The sequence below is a fragment of the Phalangium opilio genome, unplaced genomic scaffold (genome assembly GCF_054372755.1).
Source record: "Phalangium opilio isolate 3A_F unplaced genomic scaffold, DU_Popi_V2 ptg000038l_1, whole genome shotgun sequence".
Taxonomy (NCBI): domain Eukaryota; kingdom Metazoa; phylum Arthropoda; class Arachnida; order Opiliones; family Phalangiidae; genus Phalangium; species Phalangium opilio.
Window position 1 is genome coordinate 5252910 of NW_028324161.1, and position 7115 is coordinate 5260024.

A 7115-nucleotide genomic window follows, 5' to 3' on the forward strand; every position below is an offset into this window, starting at 1 on the left:
CACATAGCACGGCTTTCAGTTAGCTATAAACACATAGCACGGCTTTCAGTTAGCTATAACCACATAGCACGGCTTTCAGTTAGCTATAACCACATAGCACGGCTTTCAGTTAGCTATAACCACAATGCACGGCATTCAGTTAGCTAGAACCACAATGCACGGCTTTCAGTTAGCTATAACCAATAGCACGGCTTTCAGTTAGCTAGAACCACAATGCACGGCATTCAGTTAGCTAGAACCACAATGCACGGCTTTCAGTTAGCTATAACCACATAGCACGGCTTTCAGTTAGCTAGAACCACAATGCACGGCATTCAGTTAGCTAGAACCACATTGCACGGCATTCAGTTAGCTAGAACCACGTAGCACGGCATTCAGTTAGCTAGAACCACATTTCACGGCTTTCATTTGCTAGAACCACGTTGCGTTCTGTGTTAATGAGAAACGTCAAGAACCGTAACATTGATTTCAGCAACTGTTTTCAATTATCAAAAATATGGTATTGACATATTGATTATGCAACTAAGTGCGATTTAATATTTTGCAAAATGTAAAATGAATTTTTTTAAGCCATTATTATATACTTTATTGAGAAACGCTATTACAATTTGTTTCCAACAAATTTCTGACATTTTTCGTTTATTTGAACCGAGTTTAATTTCAATTTAAGTTTATTTCAATTGAAATATTTCATTAAAATTAATTATTTGTGTGTTTATTATTTCTAGATTACAAGGTTGAAACCGACATTTTTTAAAACTTGCATTGATTTGAAATGTGAAGTATTACATTATAGTTCAAGTTATCAATATCGTTGTAACTTGTCGAACTTGGTTATGAACCAAAGTTTGATTTACAATTTTTACATCAGCAGGTGTGGTTTTTCGTATTGAGCATTATAAGGTGGGCGAAATTGTTATCAAAGGCTTGTTATTGTCGCTGTGGAATTTTAGCAATCTGGTTTATTTGCAACAGGTCTGTACATCATTGAAAGTATGAAGAGAAAGTTAGAGAACAGGGTCAGCAAGAAATTGCTAAGAAAGGCCAAATTTATCGTAGCTGTTTTGAAGACAGTAAATCTCAGTTGAGTCACGCTTATTTGATTCCATAAATAGGACTCTTCGGCTATTCTAAGCAGAGACTTGTCACTTTCTATTGATACCCTCGTGTAGAAACGAGAGTGACAAGCTGGCAATAGTAGACCCTTACTCTGGCTAATTTTCGATAATTTGACAAACAATAAACCCATGGTAAACAATGGGGAAAATGAGTTCGCAAGAATAAACAAGAAATTCCAACAGCTAACCATGACATTATTTTTTTTCAAGAAATTAAAGCTGCATGACGTGTTGTAAAAGAAATTTGTTACCCATTTTACTAAATACATAAAAATGGTAAATCTTAACGATTTGTCTAGGTCCTGCACGGATTCGCAGAGCTCTGTGTGTTTCATAGATAATTGAAGAACACTGAAGTTGTTCTTAGGAATGCATTTCGCTAGTTTTATAATCCTAGTATTAAGGCAGTCAACGGTAATTATTATCATAGCCAGTAACATTTCTTCTAACACTGATGGCAAATTTAAAGCCAGTAAAATCCAGAACATTGCCAATATGTATGCGAAACGCCAGTAATAGCGTAACCAGTTTGAGTCGTAGAAATTCACTTTTACGAAAAATTCAACAAAATTTTTCGGTTTATATCGTAAATAACTAAGTGTTATATAAATATATTTGTATGCTATCATAATGAATATAAAGATGAGCATGATATTTAGCAATTTGAAACTTGGTCGCGTGGAAGAAGAGTTCATCCATGTTCTCAAGCAGGTTTTCATCAATTTTGCGTCAAAGAAGCTTACATTGGCTATCCAAGTAACTGACAGTATATTTAAAAGAAATCTTACACTATTAAGAAAACTATTGAAATTATATTTTAGGTTCCAAATATTGTGACAAAATGTAAGCACAGAGTTTACACCGAAGACATTCAACACAGTAAACGTTATCCAAAGCCCCAAATGACAGTTGCTTTTCCTAAAAAATCCCATTAAACGTAGCAATCGAAAGAAAACATGACGCACCACACTTCTTCTGATAATGCTTGGTATACTGTCCACCTTCCTCACTGGTCGTTTTTTATTCGAAATCACTTGAGTAGAACAATTAACCCTACGTTTTCTTCGGTTACTGAGATCCCGCAAAATTCTGCTAACGTTTTTTCCCATGAAAATTCCTTAAGTTGGTTCTAGTACAGTGCCTAATTTCGGTTCAAGTTTTACACATCGATGTCTCATTTGCAAGTTGTATATTTTAGCGTCACTTATTCCATGACTTTGCCAACGTACCTCTGCGAGGCGGAGGTTTTGTTAGCGAACCTTGCTAGGTTTCTTCCTTCACTAAGTTCAGTTAATTGAATCGCTGTTAATTATCCATATACAATTTAGACCTTCACAAGGTTTAATTGCTAAGTTCTAAGAAGTTTTTCAGTACCTTAACTTTTTTCGCGCTTAAGTCGGTATTCGATCTCTTTTTAGTTTCGAGAGTGGCAATAAATATGTTTTGGACATACATCAGTGCGTTTCGACCCGCTTCATGCCAAGATTAACTCAGCGAAGCCCTGCTAGCAGTGAGCACGTATTAGGAGGAGGATTGGAGAGACCTAATGCTACGTCAGCCAATCTGTGGCTCGGTGTCAGAGTTCCGCACATGCGCAACCGAAGTAACAGAGAGGGGAAGAAAATCGCGGATCACGTGACGTCTGGATCCTTAGCTGTGCGCCAAAGTAGGTGCGCCTGAGAGAGAGATCGGGCTGTGCCGTTATGGTTACCTTCCCTATCCCCTCTTTGATTCTCCTTCTTATTCTTGCTCGCTGCTGCTAGGCAAAGGCGTGGGTTTCGTGGGACTTGCCTGTTTTAAGTATCTGAATATCCTTCACTAATTTCAGGTCACCAAGTTAAGTTTATTGAATTTACCAAGCGGAACTTATTTCACTTTTATTCGTGACTATGCATTTCTCCAAATAAGGTCAGCTAATTATATTTCCCTGAAGCGTGAACCAACTGTAGATCAATACTTGTACTTAATTTACGGAGTTGTCCATGCATTCAACAGGGAACCCAGCAGTCTTATAATAATTCCTATAAAATCCCATATTTTTGTACCTGTCATAATTTCATGAAAGGTCCTATAATATCCTATATTTTTTGACTTAGTTTGGGGGAAGTTTTCGTATAGTTTAGCATCAAATTTATCATAAAATTAACTCTTTTTTCTAGATCACATTTGACTAGGATTTTTTATACATTCTATTTTAATTAAGTTCCTCTGAATTTTCAAAGTAAAGTCCCATTTTTTTATTATTAGATTTTTAATTAGATTTTTATACATAGTTTAATCCGAAATAGTATTCTATATGAGCATGCATTTTTTAGTCCTATAATTTCCTATAAAAACACGTGAATTTTTTTCTCCTATAAAATCCTATAATTCCAATAAGGAATTTAAATTTTTGACTCAACTACCTGTTATAAGACCATGATTTTTTTAATATATTTTCGAAAAAAAATTTGCAAGCACAAGTTTAAAAAATCGATTAGCTATCAGTTATTGAAAACATTAAGGTTAAGCCTTTGACTTAGTTGAATTCTTGCACTTTCTACAGGGCCGTTAGGCCCTTGTAGATATGACTTGATACCGTTTTGTAACGTTAAAGTAATATTCACCCGCTTTTGCTAATTTCCTATGGAGATTAACATGGGTTTTTCGTGATTTTTCCCCACCGATAACTTAACAACTACAGCGAAGATACTTTTCGGAATTATCTTAAATTAACAATTAAGTATTCAGGGTGTGCTATCGGCCAGCTTGATCAAAACAATTAAGTCTAAGTATGTTAATTTTACTTAATTACAGAAGTACGGCTTTGACCATCGTGATTGGACATAATAATTAGCTAGATCTCTTGGAAAACTCAGTGTCACTACGTATCTGTAGTGTGGTGGTTATCACGTCCGCTTCACACGCGGAAGGTCCCAGGTTCAAGCCCTGGTAGATACATGTTTTGACCATCGTGATTGGGCAAAAGAATTAGCTAGATCTCTTGGAAAACTCAGTATTACCACGTATCTATGGTGTAGTGGTTATCACGTCCGCTTCACACGTGGAAAGTCCCAGGTTCGAGCCCAGGTAGATACATGTTTTAACCATCTTGATTGGACATAATAATTAGTTAGATCTCTTGGAAAACTTAGACTTACCACGTGTCTGTGGTGTAGTGGTTATAATATATATTTAACAATTATTTCACTTCACTTGGTTTAATAAGGTGACATAGGTAGCGTACTTTTTCCCTACTTTTAAAACCATTAAACTAAGTAATATTAGAAGTTCAATAGATTGTCTAAAAAAGATGTTAAAAGCCACTGTAAATGGTGCATAAATGCTTAATATTTCCTTAATACTTGCAAATAATATTAGTAAATGGCGTGAATTGATCATAGAAATGGGGTTAAAGTACACCCTAAATGATGTCTTTTATGGCACTGGAAAAAACAGCATATATGGTGTTTGAATGCACCATTATATTTTAGAGTGCAAATGTATGACGGTAAAGCAAACATAATTATTCAAAATTTAATTACATTAAGACTGAAGTGACAGATATTATATAAAAACGTCTTGGTTTGGACCAAGGCCGAAAAAACAAACGATATGTGTGAGGTTTATCAATTGACTGAAGTTCAGATATTGAAATTGTTTTCTAGTTCTTTTTATCCACTCAATCCTTAATCAATATTTAATTCAATCAACTGATTTTACAGTTAATCAATCTAGTCCCTCTAAATTAATTGAAAAAATTACATATCTACGCTTTTTCAAGAACAATTACATTTTCGAAAACATTTTATCATGAAATTAATTGTTCTTGAAAAAGCGTAGATATGTAATTTTTTCAATTAATTTAGAGGGACTAGATCGATTAACTGTAAAATCAGTTGATTGAATTAAATATTGATTAAGGATTGAGTGGATAAAAAGAACTAGAAAAAAATTTCAATATCTGAACTTCAGTCAATTGATAAACCTCACACATATCGTTTGTTTTTTCGGCCTTGGTCCAAACCAAGACGTTTTTATATAATATTTTGAAGCGCCTGCTCTACCTCTGCACTGTTAATATGCAACAACGAAAGAATAAACAAAAAATTTTAGAACAAAGCCACGAATGTATTTCCAATGAAAGCCACGTTCAATGTTGCGCATTTTAAAATGGTAAACCTCAAAGGAGCCACGCTAATTTTTTTCCATAAGTAGGCTTCCTCCGCAATTGCAACTAACGACTTATCACCACCATCTATAGCAATTCTGTTAAGGGAACGCGATTCGCACGCCGCCAATAGCGTCCCGTTGCAATTATCCATAAGCGACAATGTTATTAACGTTAACAAGATACTGAAAACGGGGACAGTGTGTTTAGTCGCCACGAAAATGTACCATAAACTATCACGTATTTCTTCACCAGACTTAACCGTTTGAGAGATATGAAACAATATGGCGAAATTGAAAAAGAAATTAGCTGCCCATTTCAAAAAGTAAATTACGATTTTAGGTTTCAACGTTTCGTCTAGGGCTTGTACAATTGTACAAATTTCAGTGTGGGCATTTGCCAATTGTCGAATATTGTAATTATTAGGGACACGTTTAGCTAAGGTGTTTGCAACATTTATAACCGAGTCAATTGTTAATATTATCATTGCTTGAATGACGTATCCTACCAGAATTCCGAACTGAGTTGATGTGAACTGGAATATTTTCAATGCGTAAGCTACTTCTTTGTGACTATGCAAGAATTTTGAGTTGAAGAGATGCAGGTAGACGTAATGTTCAATGCTAATCTTCGAAGCTTCGCTAACCGAATACAGAAATTGGTACGTAAACGATGCAAGGATTACAAACAGGAGACAGTTCAGTATCCACGAGTTTTTATCAGTCCCCATGATATTAGAACATTGCTTCAAATAATTCTTGCTTAATTTACTAAACATTAGTGTATTAGTAATTAGTGTTGATGGAAAACAGTCGACGTAAGTGTTAGTGTGCGGTAAAAAATTGTCCCTTTTCTCTGGATAAATTTTTCTGTAGATTAGAAGGCTCATTTCCAGGGCGCAAAGTCCGTTTACCGTTGCAACTGTTATCCAAAACCCAAGATGGCAATTGTTGTTACGAAAGAATCCCAATAACCGTAGAAACTTGAATATTCTATGAGAGCGGTAGCTCTCTTAGATAAGACTTCATACTGCTCTTAATGTATAAGGAGGGTTTTTTGTTTGGATGTAGTTTTTTTTTGTATTGTACTAATTGGTTCAAAAAAAATCCACTGAACTACAATTCGGACAATTAATATGTGGTTAAAATTTCAAAGAGATCCATTAATTAGTTTATTTTATAAAAAATAAAGTTGCTAAGGGTGGTTTTCATTTCCATAAAATTAATCACAGATTTTGACGAAAAACTGGAAATTTCCCATAGAAAAAACGTGGGAAATTTTCCAAAGTTACAAATTTTGTCCATACCCTTACAAAAATAACTATACGTTAGATAGATTTGAAAACGGTCTTAAATGAAAGCCCCATATCCATAGTTGGCGCCTATTTTTTTCATCAAGAAAAATTAAGTTTAAGTACTGTTTTTCATAGTTTTAATTACATGCTCCGACTTACGTGGTTTACCCTGAAACTATGGAACCTGCGACATTTTAACATGAGTAATGTAGTGTATGAAGCGAGTTTGGTCGTTTTACCGCGGTTATAGTCAAATTCTTGGAACAAATAGCTAGCTTAATGGACATTTTATCTTTTCTCTGTTTAGGTTAAAGCTATTTAAACTTGATTACCTTGTGGGTGCTTGTAGGTACTTGTGGGTGCTTGTAGGTACTTGTGGGTACTTGTGGGTGCATGTAGGTACTTGTGGGTGCATGTAGGTACTTGTGGGTGCTTGTGGGTGCTTGTGGGTGCTTGTGGGTGCTTGTGGGTACTTGTGAGTGCTTGTGGGTACTTGTGGGTGCTTGTAGGTACTTGTGAGTGTTTGTAGGTACTTGTGGGTGCATGTAGGTAC

At 35.3% G+C, this 7115-nt stretch overlaps 2 non-coding genes across 2 annotated transcripts; both read left to right on the plus strand.

The window, feature by feature from the left end:
• The first annotated feature begins 3985 nt into the window (after positions 1-3985).
• TRNAV-CAC (transfer RNA valine (anticodon CAC)) lies at positions 3986-4058 on the plus strand. The gene has a single exon. It is a non-coding gene; the product is annotated as a tRNA-Val (tRNA).
• Positions 4059-4123: 65 nt separating this feature from the next.
• TRNAV-CAC (transfer RNA valine (anticodon CAC)) lies at positions 4124-4196 on the plus strand. The gene has a single exon. It is a non-coding gene; the product is annotated as a tRNA-Val (tRNA).
• Positions 4197-7115: the final 2919 nt, after the last annotated feature.